General features: G+C 40.7%; 1 protein-coding gene across 6 annotated transcripts in view; it reads left to right on the top strand.

Moving 5' to 3' along the window:
* The first annotated feature begins 1,244 nt into the window (after nucleotides 1–1,244).
* Nucleotides 1,245–17,124, top strand: part of FAR1 (fatty acyl-CoA reductase 1) — an 88,280-nt gene continuing 72,400 nt past the window's right edge. For 3 of the 6 annotated variants that reach the window (XM_003411998.4, XM_010592215.3, XM_010592214.3), the window contains exons 1-2: nucleotides 1,245–1,376; nucleotides 3,446–3,544. The gene's annotated coding sequence lies outside the window, so the exon portion shown is untranslated. Of the gene's footprint in view, nucleotides 1,377–2,339; nucleotides 2,521–3,445; nucleotides 3,545–17,124 lie in introns of all 6 variants that reach the window. The other 3 variants (XM_064288393.1, XM_064288392.1, XM_023550824.2) reach the window with 3 other exon arrangements.

The following is a 17,124-nucleotide window of genomic DNA, read 5'->3' as shown; positions in this document are numbered from 1 at the left end:
GCTGAAACTAGTTCTAAATAACCAAAGAAAAACCACTTTGACCATCCTGGGCCATCCTCAAACTACCAATGTCTGTGTGCTATATTCCCTGCCTGAGGACTTTTCATTCATTTTTAATTCTCACAATCCTTGTATTATTTTACTTTTATTTTTAAAATTGAGTTATACATACAGTACATAGAGTTCACACAAATGTCCAGCTCCATGAGTTTTTACATGTGTATACACACCTGATCAAGATAAAGAACGTTTACAGCTCTCATCAGATTCCCTTTATTTTGAAGCAAATCTCTGCACATTTTTACCAATTATTACCATGTGGTGCGCCGTGGGGTCGATTCAGACTCCTAGTGACCCTACATTATTACCATAAAAATTAATAAATGTAACAATAGGTATGTTAATCTCAGTGAAGTGGAAATTTGTTTATGTAAACATACTTCTCCTTCCCCCCTCATAACAACTATTCGGACATCTGTCACCGTGGATTAGTTTTGTACGAAATTACTTTGGAGGGAGTGGAAGACGGAATGATTTGGCCAAGAGTCCTGCGGGGCTGGACGAGACCCAGGCTTGGTTTCCTTCCTACTGGGCACCCTAAGGGGATTCCAGGGGCCCACAGAGCGACCATTTCGCTCTCAACGACCCGAGCATGACCCACAAAGCTGCTAGTACTCCGAGCGGGTCCCTAACACCCGAGAGTAGCCGGAGGGTACCCATGCCCCACTGAAAGACGCGTCAGGCCCCTCGTAGGCAGTGCCCGAGGACGACACAATAGCTGCCCCACGGTCTCCCGCGCCAGCCTCGCCGCATCCCCCCCCAGCTCTTCAGTGGGCACTCCTCCCGCGCGACAGAAGCCGGGCGTGGCTCTGGGCGCGACCCGCCGGGACAAGGGAGGCCGGAGAGGGCGCTGCCGAGCCAGGGATGTGGGGCGCGTGCCCATTGGCTGAGCTTTCCCCCGCGGGCCGGCCGGCCACAGAGCCCACCTTCCGGCCCTCTGCCCGCGCCCCCATTGGCCGTCCGCGTCCCACCCGCTCCTGCTCCCACCTCCTTCTGCCCAGATGGAAACAGGCTGGGGAGGTTGGGAGGCCAGAGCGGGGAGGAGGGAGAGCGGTACTCCCGGTAAGGGAGCGCGAGAGAGCCAATCAGAACAAGACGTGGAAAAGAGACGCCGCGCCAGCCAGTAACTGCCCGAGGTCCGGGTTGGGGCTGGCTGACGCGAGTGCGCGCCGCAGCCAATGGGCGTGCCTCTGCCCGTCCGCTTTTCAGCAGCCGGTCCCGGGCGGTGAAAAAGCGTGTGAGGAGAGCGCGACGGCGGCGCCTGAGCCATAGCTGGGCCGCCAGAAGGAGAGCGAGACCTGAGTCTCCGCGCGTAGGTGAGAGGCACGGGCGTCGGGCGGGAGAGGCCGGGCTGCGGGCCCTTCCTCGCCTGGCGCGGGCAGCGGCTGCGACTGCGGGAGCTGGGGCGGCAGGCTGGGCCGAGGCGGGGGTGACGACCCACTCTCCCCCACCCCGCCTCCACCCCTACCCTCGTCCGCTGTGCGCGGAGGGCAGGGGCTTCAGCCCGGGTGGTCTCTGCGCACCTGGGCCAGGCCGCCGCCCTCCGGAGAGTCGGGACCGCAAGCGGGGACTTAGGGAGGGGCCTGGTTTGCAGCAACGGAGCCCGGGGGCGTCGCCTCGGGTGGGGAGGCCGCGTAGAGGTGTCGGAAGGTGGAGCGAGGTAGTTAACGGTGGAGCTGGCTCGTGAGCTCGAGGGTGGCAGCAAAAGGAGGCCTGTGATTGAAGGATTTCGTGTTTGGGAAGGAAGAAAGTGGTAAGAAAAGGGTGATGCCCAAAAAAGGTGCCCGAGGAGAAGGTGCGGACCCTGAGAGTGTAGTTGGTCTCTTGGAAATAGAGATTGATAGAGGGTGGGGGAAAATCAGCTGGGAGTAAAGGGAGGACAGGCTTGGGTTTTGAAGGTTAAGGACTGTAGGCAAATTGAGACTTGTGGATGTGGAATTAGAGGCACCCAGTGAAACCGGAAGGTGACTGAGAGGTTTTAGGTGAGGTGTGGTTGGAGGCTGACTTGGAAGCGTTAGTTGGCCAGTTAGAAAGTATGTGAGAAGCAAACGAGGTGGATTTATGTGTGGACAGCTGAAGGGTGTGGATCTTTTGTGAGCAGGCAAGCTAGTACCGCTATTCGTTTTGGTAGATGCAGAGACAGGAGGGCCTAATGTGTCAGGTAGGAGTCAGCCAGGTAATAGGTTCATTCACTACTCCTCCAGGGCCAAACACTCGGACTGCTGAGGCTCTTCGGCCCTCCCCCATCACAGTCCCCTCTCATTTTTTTGTCTCAGCAGCAAACAAACTCACCCTGTCAGAAGTAATTGCATAACAGAAATATTGTTTGATTTTGATCGGATGACATCGAGGAGTCTTTACATTAAAAGAAAAAGGTCTGGAATTTGGTGGTTTAAAGACAACATCAGAAGTTTCTTTGTGAAAAATCTCTGCAAGGGAATTTCTCACCTACCTTGTTGGGTGTGTGTAATACATGCATATAAACAATGCAAGATCTGTTAGAGCAACACAAGTGAGAACATATAGGTACCCAACGCATTGCGGTCCGGTTGATTCCGACTCACAGTGACCCTATAGGACAGAATAGAACTGCCCCATAGAGTTTCAGTCTTGCTAATATATACCCACTGCCTTCTAGTGGATTCCAACTCACAGTGACCCTACAGGACAGAGTAGAACTGTCCCATTGGGTTTCTAGTGCTATAACCCTTAGGAAAGCTGACTGACATACCTTTCTCCCACAGACAGGCTGGTGGGTTTGAACCACCAGCCTTTCAGTTGGTAGCTGGGCTATTTAACCACTGTGTCACCAGGGCTGCTTCTGCCAGGATACCAAAAAAGAAAAAAAACCAAACCCCTTGCCGACTCATAGCAACCCCAGTATACGGGATTAACTGTTTTGATGTAGTGGAATTTGTTTATGTATCATGCATTGTTGGGAAAATTTTCACAGTCCTGGGGGTAGTTTTGTAGCTAAATAGATTGAGTTCTATTTTACGTGTGTATGTATCACTACTATGCCTTTCTCTTTTAAGCTTTTGGAATTTTTATTTATGGGGTGTGGGTGGAGGGTAGGGCAGAGAAGAGGTAGTAGGGAAGAAAGTGACCCGTGTCACATTTCCAGTAGATTCAGAAGAGAGGAGATGATGGGCACTGAGGTATAATTTGTTTGAGGCTAGGACTAGGGTTTAGCACTTACTGACAAAGGTAAAATAGCAAAGTGTCCAGGACAAAAACCAAAGAGAGTATTTGTTGTATAGGATGTTTCCTTGTAGCCAGATTGGCAAAGCATTATAGGAAATAGACCATTCTTTATAATGTAGAAATAATTTTATGGAGTAATTCCTTGGTAATGCTATTTACTGTGATCAAATTTTATCCTTAGTATAAACACAATACCTAAGTGCTGAGGTGCTGAGGCGACTTGGAGCAGAGAAGTAATCCGAGTGGTGTGAAGTTAATCAGGGAAGGTTTCCTGGAAGAGGTGAGTTTTTAGCCATCTTTTGAACCAGGAGTTGGGGCATGGGTTATTGGAAGAAATGAGGATGACATTTCAGTAGTTTGGACATGGTATAAGAAACTATGAATGAGAGTGACAAATTAAAAATGGTTTTTAAGGAAGATTTGAATGAAGATAAATTAGGGGTATGGAAATCAACTAAGTCTGTTGTAGCTTAGTTGATAAATGATGGCTCTATATGGTGGCTAGGAGAGGAGAATTTAAACAGTTAATTGATGAACTGAAGATAGGTAGTAAAGGGAAGAGCAAAAAGTATATTTATTTGATAGTTACTTGAATGTAGTGAAAAAGTTGGGTTATTGAGGGGTAGAGTTGGTGGTCAACCATCCATAATAATCAGAAACATTTTTGAGTCCTGTAATAGATTATGTTGATAATAATAACAAAATTTATTGAGTTTTTAAGTTTCCAAACATCATCTCATTTTGATTATCCCTATTTTATAGGGTGAGGGGACTGAGTTTTAGATTTAACTTGCCCAGAATCATACAGCTAGTAACTGGCAAGGCCAGGATTGGCAAAGTCAATCAGTGAATGGTTTATTGAGCATCTTCTTGATGCCAGGCACTGTGCTAAATGCTGGGGATTCAAAGTTGACAAGAAAATCCAAAGGTCAGACCTCAGCCATTTTTAAGAGATTATCAGGGTTAATAGAAGAGGAGCCAGTGAAGAAGGAGAAAAAGATTAGTTGGAGAGATTTTTATAGACACTGAGAAATTATATTGTTAAAGAAACCTAGGATAGAGAGAGTTTTAAGAAATAAGTGGTCAGCTGCAAAATATGTAGCTGAGAGACTCAAGAACAAAAATCAGGAAGATACCATTAAGTAAGGAAAAAAGTAATATGAATTTAATCTCTAGGCTGGAATGAAGATACTAAGATATGGGCCAGCAGTTAATCACATTTAGTAGAAAGTATTCTATATAGAATTAAATATTCGGTCTGATCACAATTATGACTAAATTCATAGGAAAGATGTTGATGTGACTCCCTTCTAATGCTTTAATAGTCTTTGGCTGGTGAGATCATGAGTGGTTTAAAAGTGCTTATACTTTTTGTATTTCCCAGACTTTCTAAAATGAGCATGTATTATTTTTACAATGAGGGTCAGATGGGGACATTAAACTGAAATGGGATAATAGTGAAGAAATACAGACAGTCCCCCAGTTGTGCACATCTGACTTAAGTACACCCTGCTGTTAGAACCAATCCCTGTAAAGCCTATTAAAAATGCAAGGTACATAAAATGGTTCGTAATAACAAACAGGTGGTACTTTGTGATGTGCATCAAAACATTATTATTATTACTGTATTATTAGGTTGAAGATGTTTTAGTGTCTCTGGAAGACTTTCTTCAATGTTTTTATGCATAGAAAGGGACACTGTATACTGTATACTAAGACAAACATCTCACCGATCTGATTTATGTACAAATTTGACTTAAAGACAGATTTAGGACTGAAATTTGTTCATAATCTGGGGGTTGCCTATGTGTATGTGAATGGGCTAGTCCGAGCTGTGCCTGGAATAGAGAAAAGACGATCTTATTTCAGTGTCTACTCCATACCAGCCACTTTGGTAGGCAGGTTCCCATCTTGGAAATAACTGGGTTATTATTGGTAGAAACATCCTAAAACTCTGAAACTGTGCATACTGAAAGATGGCATTTGTTTAATCTGAGGGATCAAGTTCCTAAAATACCTCAAATCATGGAGATATGGCCTTGACTTTCCTGAACATTTGTTTTCTTAAAAAAAAAATAAAAAAAAGGTTTAATAAATGAATTTAAAGTTAAAATACACACACACACTCGTAAGATTGAGTCGTATTAGCTGTTAATTTTGGCTGTATATACTGCATCCGTCTTTCTTCCCACACATCGGTTCTATAGTCCTCCCTTTGGTGGCTTTGCCTTAGTTACGGTGATATATAGAGTCTGTGTTATACAACATGAAAGTGCTGAATTTCTATCTAACTAGTTTAACTTAAATGCTCATAAATTTATCATTGTTTCCTATTCACATTTTGAAGGGGGGAAAAGAGACAAATCTCAAGAAAATAAACTTTTCTAATCAAAGAATAATTTCTAAGCAAATTCTATTGGGTTTGCCCTAGGATCAGTATAGGTTTATTCCAATCTCCTAAATGGAGAAGGAGGAATCTTATAAGTCAAGAATAAGACGAAGTTTTTTGTAAAATTTACTTGGCCCATAGGGATTGTGAAACGAAACCTAACCTTAATGGGATTCCCATTTCATGTAGGCACTGTGCTATGTTCCTTTATTATCACATTTAATTTTTACACAATCCTCTAAAATAATATTCAGTTGTACAGATGAGAAGAACGAGCCTCAGAAAAGTTAGTAACTTTCCAAAGGTTGGGGAGCTGCTAGGTGGCAGAACTGGGATTCAAACCTTTCTTTGTCAACCCTAAAATTTATGCTTATGAGACAAATAACAAGGACTTGTTTATATTATTACCTAGAATTGAAAAAAAAAATGCCACATAGCTTTAGGTATTTAGTAACTATTTGTTACCTTAAAACATGGGACTCTTGTTTTATGTGTTTGTAAACTTTATGTGCCCTGTGACATTGGCACTAAATAAACGATGCTGATTTTTGTGTGTCTTAAGGGGGTACATTATATTACATTTTCTTGCTTTAGAGGTGTTTATTTTCAAATTTTAGCATTTTTTGGAAATGAAGATGTATTTTGCACTATTTAAAAAAGTGGAAACCCTGGTGGCGTAGTGGTTAAGTGCTACGGCTGCTAACCAAAAGGTTGGCAGTTCAAATCCGCCAGGCGCTCCTTGGAAACTCTGTGGGGTAGTTCTGCTCTGTCTTGTACGGTTGCTATGAGTCGGAATCGACTTGACGGCAGTGGGTTTGATTTTTTTGGTTTATTTAAAAAAGCTTATGAAATGGATACTGTGTCTTAAACGTGTCTCAGAACTGAGGAAGTATGGTACATGCATATGGTCTTCGTGCATAACTGTCTTACCAGTTTGTTGTGTGCAGTTTCTTCCCAGCCATGTTCCCCTTTTCCTTTACTTATCAACTACTACTTTCTTCTTTAGTATGGTATGATACAGAATTGAGTATATATTAATACTGTAAAATAGTTCATTTTAAATTATTATGATGAGGAAAAAGTGTTATAATGTAGAAAATCCACATTGACCGTGAATCAGCAGATTTGAGTTTTAATTTTTGTTTTGTTAGCAACCTGATGTGTAACTTTAGGCAAGTCACTTCCTTTCTCTGGGCTTTAGTTTCCTCCTGTGCAAAGTGGAAGGGGGAGGGGAAGTTTCAGTCCTGTTCAGCTTGAACAAGCTGTATGCCTTCCGAATTAAAAGAGTGGGTGCCTTAGATCCCCTTTTTTAAAAACTGTATGTATTGCTTTTTACTGATCTTTCCCTTCATCTCCCAGTCCTCCCTCCCTGTTCTTTTTCGCTGTGGATCCTTGAGAGTCCTGTCAGAATCTTAATTTATTAGAATGAATGGTTTTTGATATACTGCATTAACCAAGATAGGAGTTTATAGAAGGTAGTTAACCGGTAAATAGTGAATGGATGAATGTTTTATCTGAGTTAATAAAAAATCATTTAAATAAAGTATCGAAAAGCTAAAGTTTCTCGAAAGGTAATTCTGCTTCAAGAATAAAGTTAGAGTAAATTTGTCTGCTTTCTGCTGGACCAGATGTATATGGAAGAAAAGTCTTGGACCTGTCCTTAGGATACTTATTGTTCTTGTCAGGGGAGACAAATGTCCTTAGACTTTGTGTTATGGAAAATTGCCAACATAAACAAAAATACAATAATATGCAATCAGTAACTTCAACGGTTATAGTTTTGTTTCATTTATACCTCTACCACCTCTCCCCTTTTTTATTTTGAAGCAAATCCCTAGACATTTTTTGTCATTTATTACCATACAGCATGATAAATGTAACACTAGCTATGTTAATCTAAATGAGGTAGAAATTTGTTTGTATAAATGTATTTTGAGACTTGTGGATTATACTGTGCTGGACAAGAGAAATTAGATATAAGCTACTGTAGGTCAGGGATAATAATTGGGGAGACGGACTATACAAGTGTGAAATAGAATGTGGCAACATGGGATCATTTACCAGAATTGGTGGTAGAGACTCCTAAGTGGGAACTTACATTATTTCTTGAATGAAAGTAGGATTTAGACAGGGAGAAGTAACATTTAGGGCGTGAGGTGAGGGTGATCACATGAATAAAACAAACAGAAAAATCTAACTTTGGTTCCATAGGATAAGTTACATCTCAATCTCTGTGTTTCTATATGTTTTAGACCCCCTACAAGATATTATTGACCTTGTGTAGATCTTACTTTAGGTCAATACTTGAAAAAAGCCATTTGCTGTGTTACAAATAGGGATATACTACTTCGTGAGTGTACTGCTGTCCATGGTGAATTACTTGGCACATTCATTTAAAAAATCTTTAAATATCTTAATACCACAGCTATTAATGAATCCATTCTGTTTAGAATGTGTGTGTGTGTATACATTTAATTTAAATGTTAATTATTTGACAGTTTTAAGACTACTTTGAATCTAGTTTAGATCATTCTTGTCTTTTATGGAATTCTTATCAGAAATGTTGGCATGACAGTCATATGAGAAATTCTTGAATTTAAGGAATTCTTAGCATTATATCTTATTACTTTGAGGTATTCTGAGAATAAATCTTAGTCAAAGGTCATAAACCTCTCTGAGCATATTATCAAAGCTTCGTGTTATCTCCTCAGAAAAATGTACATGCAAATTTATTTTTCATAGAATTCAGGGAATTATTAAGACCCTCAGAGCCTATTCAGATACCACTGAGGGGGTGTGTTCTATGGATCCTGGTATAATAACCCATTCTGTACTCTGCAGGCAGAAAGCATAACGCTAAAATTCAACTCAGTTGTATTTCTGTGTGTATTCATCTTTTAAAGTGTTTTTAATTATTAGCAGTGATGAAATTATAAAGCTGATTATACAAACTCCTAATTAAAAAAAAATGGACCAATTCTTAATTAAATTCTTGGGAGAAAATAAGCTGGAGCCAGTTTAATAAAGGTGTAGGAATGATAGTTTTGCCAAAGAATTTGGAGTAAGCGTATGGAACTGTATATATAATGATTGCTCTTTATCCTCAATTAACAGGTGGAATATATGACCTAAGAATGAATAAATGCATAAATACTGCCCCCCCCCCCCCCCCCCCAGTGGTGAAGGAAGAAACTTCTTTGACCTACCCAGCCCTTCCTTAGGTAGTTAAGCTCTGTGGAGGAAAGGACCTTTCAAAGGATTTGGAAGCTCATATCTGTTTGAAATAACTTTTAGAAGTAATGTAGGATCTTAGAAAAGTGAATTTGGCTGACAAAGAATTCATTCTCAGTGGGACCCTGAGATCATTAGTACTTATCACCTACTTAGTTTGGTGGATGATCTGAGATTTTTAGAAATGGTGGTTTTTAAAACTTGTAGATTACACTTTAAAATGTAACCATAACAATGGTTAGCCGAAGCAGAAGGCCTAGACGAATTAGCTGGTAATGTGACACTTGTCACTGCAAAGCAGTGTTTGAACATCAGTGAATATTAGGTGTATTGCTTGAAGTGATAACCCTTGTGACCTGTTGGAGTTAATAATTCTCTGAGTATCTATGTAATACTAGGAAATAACTTATTCCAATACATAGTAGTAGAAATAATAGTCTTTCAGAGTCAGTAGAGGATTTAGCAGTCACCTGGCCTCCTCTTCAATGACATGAATGAATGACCAGAGAGGTTAATTGACTTGCCCTAGCTCAGCTGGTTTGTGACAATCCTCAATGTGATTTTTTCTTATTTTACCTGATTTTTGGTAGGTCTGTTGGACTTAGGTATTCTGGTCTTTTTTTCATTCTGTATCAGTATCTGGAGAAGGAAATACCTACGTAAAACACTAGGGTTTTTAGCATTGTACCTGATTCTCAGTGGACAGATGAACTAAGAAAGTCCCTGAATTTATTAATGTTTTACTTTGCTATGTGTGTTCTCACCCCATTTTTTTTTTTTTTTAACAGTAACTCCTGGTGACTAGGCTTATTGGGTAGGCTTCTTAGGCCCTTAAGTCTATTTCACAGCTAGAAACAGCTATTAAGAATCCAAAAAGTTACCAATCATTTCCCTAATGTTTTCTATTATAATTTTATTATTATTTGCATGGTGGACTGTAGGTGGGACAGTGGCTTGCCAAGGTCTTCATAGAGTTTATCCTCGAGTGACTCCCACGAGCCCCCCCAAGTAATTTTTAATCAAAAAGCATAATGATAATTTAATCAGAAAGAATAATGAGAATTGAAAACTGTGACCAGCTAAAAATAACACAGCTTCATTGACAGTGTCTCTCTTGAAAATTAGAGCATTCCAATTTTGAGTGTGCATATATGGTAGGAACTTTACAGTATTACAGCAAAAAAAAAAAGACTTTCTAGTTGAGTATAAATTGGTATCTTTGTAAGTTCTACTAATGTGTTAATGGCTACAACTCTTAATAACTGGTTTAGTAGTCTATTCATAAGTAGCCCTTTGGACCAGTGGAAAGTTATGCTTTTTAAATTATTTGAAGCCTGTCAAGAGGTTTGGCCCATTTTTGGAAAATCATTACCTTAGAAAGCTGACATGATAAACAACTTTTCAAGAGCATTGTTTCCTTAGCAGTGTTGGGAAATTTGTGAACTGATTTCCTTTACCTCAGGACATTTTGAAGTCTTTGATATGCTAATATACTTTGTTAATCTCCTAGTCAGGGATGGAGTATACAGTTTCCCCGCCCTGTTTACCAGGATTTGAAAAATGTTGCTTTAGAGGACTGGAGCCTGCTTTTAGCCTTGAGGACAGATTCAGCATAGGAGAGTGACAGGAGAGAAACAGGACATATGCATGTATCTGAAGGAGGAGCTTCAAAGCACTTCTCTGCTGTTAGGGATGCCAAAGCATTTTCTGGGATATCAGACTGAGTCTTAACTGCTTCTATAACCAGTAAAATACCCCAGATTGTTTTGATTCTACCAGCTTGTTCGGAAAGATACTAATCTTCGTGAGTATGCTTCAGTGGTTTTTAATTAGACTACATCTACATAAGATATATAATTGATTAGTAATTTATCTGAGCCAATTTTGGGGTAAACCCATATGTAGTATACTACTAGTATTCAGGGTAAAGATGTAATATTAGTTTTACCCAGTAACTTGAAATATTTTTAAATTTAATCTTAGGTATATTATGGAGTCAGATGCACAACTTCCATGATTTTTTACGCAAGACAGTTTATTTTAATTTCCCCTGCTGTGTTGGAAAAGTTTGAGAAGATATATTGGTCTGCCCCCATAGGGTTCCCAGGGCTGAAAATCTTTACGGGAGCAGACTGCCACATCTTTCTCTCACGGAGCTGCTGGGTGCGTTTGAACTGTTGGGCCTTAGTTAGCAGCCGGACATTTAACCACCGTACCACCAGATTTCCTCATTGTCGGTTGTTGTTGTTGATAGGTTCTGTCAAGTCAAAACCGACTCAGCAAATCCCTGTACAACAGAACGAAACACTGCCTGGTCCTGCACCATCCTCACAGTTGCTGCTATGCTTGAGCCCATCATTGCAGCAACTGTGTTATTCCATCTCGTTAGAGGGTCTTCCTCTCTTTAATTGACCCTCTAGCTTACCAAGCATGATGTCCTTCTCCAGGATCTGGGCCCTCCTGATAACATGTCCAGAATACATGAGACAAAGTCTTGCTATCCTTGCTTCTAAGGAACATTCTCGCTGTACTTCTTCCAAGACAGATTTGTTCATTCTTCTGGCAGTCCATGGCATATTCAGTATTCTTTGCCAGCGTCATAATTCAAAGGCATTAGTTCTTCTTTAATCTTCCTTATTCATTGTCCAGCTTTTGCAAGATTGAAAATACCGTGAAATAAGATGATTGAAAATACCATGGCTTAGATCAGGCACAACTTAGTTCTCAAAGTGACATCTTTGCTTTGGAACACTTTAAAAAGATCTTTTGTGACAGATTTGCCCAGTGCAATGCCTCATTTGATTTCTCGACTGCCACTTGGGCGTTGATTGTGAAGTCCAAGTCATATGAAATCCTTGACAACGTCAGTCTTTTCTCCGTTTATCGTGATGTTGCTTATTGGTCCAGTGGTGAGGATTTTTGTTTTCTTTATGTTGACGTATAATCCATACTGAGGATCCATGGTGGCACAGTGGTTAAGAGCTACAGCTGCTAACCGAAAGGTCAACAGTTTGAATCTACTAGCTGGTCCTTGGAAACCCCATGGGACAATTCTCTGTCCAGTAGGGTTGCCATGAGTTGGAATTGACTCAACAGCAATCGCTTTGGGTTTTTTTTTATTTTAATCCGTACTGAAGGCTGTAGTCTCTGATCTTCATCAGTATGTGCTTCTTTTTCTCTTTCCACAAGCAAGGTTATGCTCGTCTGCTTACCACAGGTTGTTAATGAGTATTCCCCCAATCCTGATGCTGTATTTTTCTTCATGTAGTCCAAATTCTTGGATTATTTGCTCAGCATACAGACTGAATAAGTGTGGTGAAAAGATACAACCCTGATGCACACCTTTCATGACATTAAACCGTGCAGTATTCCCTTGTTCTGCTGGAACAACTGCCTTTTGGTCTATGTATAGGTTCCACATGAGCACAATTAAGTGTTCTGAAATTCCCAGTCTTCACAGCGTTATCCATAATTTGTTAATGGTCTACACAGTCATATGCCTTTGCATAGTCAATAAAACACAGTTAAACATCTTTCTGGCATTCTCTGCTTTCAGCCAAGATCCATCTGACATCAACAGTGATATGCCTTGTTCCGTGTCCTTTTTTGAATCCGGCTTGAATTTCTGGCAGTTCCCTTTGGATGTACTGCTGCAACCATTTTTGAATTATTTTCAACCAAATTTTACTTGCATGTGATATTAATGATATTGTTCCTTTAATTTCTGGATTCTGTTGGATCAGTTTTCTTTGGAATGGGGACAAATATGGATCTTTTCCAATTGGTTGACCAGGTGGCTGTCTTCCAGATTTCTTGGCATAGGCGAGTGAGTGCTTCCAGCATTGCATCTGTTAGTTGAAACATCTCCGGAGCCTTGTTTTTTTACCAGCACCTTCAGTGCAGCTTGGATTTCTTCCTTCAGTGCCGTATGTTCTTGATCATTTGCTACCTCCTGAAATGGCTGGACGTCTACCAGTTCTTTTTGGTGCAGTGACTCTGTGTATTCTTTTTTTTTTTTTTTTTTTATAATAACTTTTATTAAGCTTCAAGTGAACGTTTACAAATCCAATCAGTCTGTCACATATAAGTTTACATACATCTCACTCCCTACTCCCACTTGCTCTCCCCGTCTTGAGTCAGCCCTTTCAGTCTCTCCTTTCTTGACAATTTTGCCGGCTTCCCTCTCTCTCTATTGTGTATTCTTTCTATGTTCTTTTGATGCTTCCTGTGTCGTTTGGTATTTTGCCCATAGAATCCTTTGTACTGCAACTCGAAGCTTGAATTTTTTTCTTCAGTTCTTTCAGCTTGAGAAATGCCAAGCGTGTTCTTCCCTTTGGTTTTCTAACTCCAGGTTTTTTGCACATGTCATTATAATACGTTACTTTGTCTTCTCATGCCACCCCTTGAAATCTTCAGCTCTTTTACTTCATCCTTTCTTCCTTACACTTTAGGTACTCGTCATTTAAGATTAAGTTTCAGAGTCTCTTCTGACATCCGTTTTGGTCTTTTCTTTCTTTCCTCTCTTTTTAATGACCTTTTGCTTTCTTCATGTATGTTGTCATCCCATTGCTCGTCCAGTCTTTGGCCACTAATGTTCAGTGCATCAAATCTGTTTTGAGATGTTCTCTAAATTCGGGTGGGATATGCTTAAAGTCATATTTTGGCTCTCGTGGAGTTGTTCTAATTTTCTTCAGCTTCAACTAGAACTTGCGTATGAGCAGTTGATGGTCTGTTCCACGGTTGGCCCCGGACTTGTTGTGACTGATGATACTGAGCTTCTCCATTGTCTCTTTCCTCAGATGTAGACAGTTTGATTCCTGTGTGTTCGATCTGGCGAAGTCCATGTGTATATTTAACTGTTGATGTTGTTGGAAAAAGGTATTTGCAGTGAATAAATTGTTGGTCTTGCAAAATTCTCTCATGCTATCCGTGCATCAGTTCTATCACCAAAGGCTGTATTTTCCAACTACCAATTCTTCGTTTCCGGCTTTCCCATTCCAATCACCAGTAATTACCAATGCATCTTGATTGCGTGTTTGATCAATTTCAGACTGCAGAAGTTGATAGAAGTCTTTGGTTTCTTCATCTTTGGCATTAGTGGTTGGTGTGTAAATTTGAATAATAGGCATATTAACTGGTCTTCCTTTTCAATTTGTCTTTCCCTGCATGTTAGACCGTATGATTGTCCAATTCAGAATGGCCAATACCAGTCCATTTCAGCTCACTGATGCCTAGGATATTGATGTTTATGCATTCCATTTCATTTTTGATGATTGCCAATTTTCCTAGATTCATGCTTCTTACAGTCCACGTTCCAATTATTAATGGATGTTTGCAGCTGTTTTATCTCGTTTTGAGTTGTGCCACATTAGCAAATGAAGATGTCAAACGTTTGACTCCATCTGTGTCATTAAGGTCAACTCTACTTTGAGGAGGCAGCTCGTCCCCAGTCGTCTTTTGATTGCCTTCCAGCCAGAGAAGCTCATCTTCTGACGCTATATCAGACAGCATTCTGCTGCTATTCATAAGGTTTTCACTGGCCAGTTTTTTCAGAAATAGACTGCCAGATTGTCCTTCCTAGTTTGTCTTAGTCTAGAGGCTCCACTGAAACCTGCCCACCATGGGTGACCTTGTTGGTATTTGAAATACCGTTGGCATAACTTCCAGTATCATAGCAAGATGCAAGCCACCACAGTAGGTAGTACACTTGAAATATTAGCTTACCTATATGTATTGGAATACCGTGTTTCACTGTTCTGAGTCTGAAAGTATTCACTGTAATTTCATCTCAGTATGAAAACGTCTTTATTAAGGTGAAGAGAATCTGTAGCACAATAGTTTATTTTTTTTTTAATCATGTGTTACTAGTGGGAATTACTTTTTTATATTTTCCTGTAGAGTGGAATCAGATACAAGTTTTTGCAAGCATTGAAATTTTGTTTTTTTTTTTTTCTATTCCCAATCTTAGTAACTTAACTAATTGCTAGACCTGTTTATATTTTTCTTATTTTGAATGTCTCGTCCTGTTTGTTTTATTTTTCAGTATTACCAAGGTATGTGTTAATAATAATAAAGACCAAGACAAATCCTTCTTCTGTAGGCTTAATAGTAGACAAGCTAGCCTGCTGGTACAGTCCTTGAGGACAGAGATAGAAACAAAGGAAAATGGATATTACTGAGGGGAAAAAAAAAAGTTTCTTGTCAGGAGAGAATTTTAACACTGTAGAATTGATATTTTCTTTTTGATGGAGTAGAACTTGACTTTTTAAGGTGTCTTTGTGTTTGAGTTTTACATCACTCAGGGGAATTCCGAGTCTGATTTTCCCCGATGTCCAACATTTTCCAAGAGCATAAGGTCTTAGAGGCTTCGTAACTCTTGCCAAACAAGCACCGTGCTGACAGAGCAACAGCACTGTACAGAATAGTTGTGTAGTGGCCTATGAACTAATGAGCCTTATGGATTCCTTACAACCAAGAAGTACCTCAGGAAAATAGGACACAAAGAGTTAAGTACTGGTATTTATCAGTGCCTTTGTAGGCAAACAGAGTGTCCATTATATCTCCTTCAATGGGTGTTTACAACAGTGTTGGACACTAGCATCTCTTACTGAAAAAAGAAATTTTAACCAGGATGCTAGAGCGGTTCTGTTGTTTGTGGGGGGGAATAAAAAAAAGTCTTATGAGCCTTAATTTTTGGAAAGGAAAATGGGAACCCATTGTTCTTGTTAGCTTGTCTATAATAGTTTGTGCATGCTGAGTTTGCATTTTGGTCCTTGATTTTTTTTTTTTTTTTCGCTTTTATATAGTTTACAGCTTACTTTCAGAGGAGGTTTTCTTTTATGTTGAATTTTAATCAAAATATTTACACAAAGTTTCTGGAGTTGCCAAAATATAGTAGAAAAGACACTAGACCTGTGGTTCCCAATATGCCTCCAGATGAGAGTCTACCAGAAAATCTTAAAAGAAAGTTGTGGTGTAGTGAATTATTTAATATGGCCGTTTTAGCCACGCATGGTCTTGTAAATCTCATACAGTGATTGGGTGGGACTATGAAAATAAGGTATTTGTGGCCCACCAAGGGGTTTAGGCAGCTTGCTAACAATGCAGATTAGGTGCATGGAGCCCTTGCAGGTTTGGGTCCATGCAGTAAGGTGTATGGAACCCTAATGAAGGGATTGGTCGGTTTTGCCATCCCGCTAGGCTTAAAATGAGCTATCCCAGAGGTGGGAAGGGGGACCTCACTGTCAGCAAGGAAAAAAAAGCCGGGAGTTGAATGCATCTTTTGGACCCTGGGTCCATATGCTGAGAACCTCCTAGACCCAGGAGAAAGAGAGAGCTGTAACACTGGAGAGGGCGTGAGACGGCAAGAAGGAGCAGTAGAGAAACAGTGGCAGCAAAACCAGGAAACTGATGTGCGATGGTGCTGTGGGCTTCCCGGCCCACCAGGCGAGGTGGCTACAGTGGGTATGCCAACCAGTGGAGCAAGAGAGCTCAGTGAGTGCCTTTGAGTCGGAGGCTTGCTGGCAGAGTGGGGTGCCTCCGAGTACTTAATGGAAGAGCTAAGAGTTATAGGGTTGCTATGAGTCGGAATCGACTCGATGGCAGTGGGTTTGGTTTTGGTTTTAAAGAGCCTTGTAATACTTGCCCAAGCAGGGCAGAGGCCAGGCCAAAAGGCTGAGGGGCTGAGAGAGAGAGAGAGACCGAGAGAGAGACCTGCTACAGGCACGGCTGAGAAGCTGTCCTGACTGAAAAACCGTGTCCTGAGTTGCTCCTGATCCTGAATTGTAACCTGTTACTTCCCTAATAAATTCCATAACTGTGAGTATGGTCTGTGAATCCTGTGTGGCCATTGCAGCGAATTATCAATCCAGCGTAGTGTAGAGAGTACCGTGGCAGGGACGGCAGGTGTTAGAATTGGTAAAAAGGGTGGAGGTCTGTCAGACTTCGACCACGTAGCAGTCAGCCTTGGACTTTTGTTGATGGTTGATTATCTCTCCCTTCGTGCTGTTAGAGGACCTCTGACACCACTCACCATTTTTACAAAAGTCTATTCTTTACCTGCCAAGGTGGGGCATCTTCATAGTCTTAACTAAAATGAATTGGCTTGCTTTTGGTTAGAATTATGTCAACTTCAAGTGGTAACGTACTAGAAGTTTAGTTAATTGAACATAGGAGAACATTTCAAGGCATAATGTCTGTGGGGGCATTTTTAAAAAATTATTTATTTTTTATTTTTGGTT

The sequence above is a fragment of the Loxodonta africana genome, chromosome 7 (genome assembly GCF_030014295.1).
Source record: "Loxodonta africana isolate mLoxAfr1 chromosome 7, mLoxAfr1.hap2, whole genome shotgun sequence".
In the NCBI taxonomy this organism is placed as follows: Eukaryota; Metazoa; Chordata; class Mammalia; order Proboscidea; family Elephantidae; genus Loxodonta; species Loxodonta africana.
The sequence above is the reverse complement of the archived record's forward strand: the minus strand, read 5'-3'. Positions and strand labels throughout refer to the sequence as shown.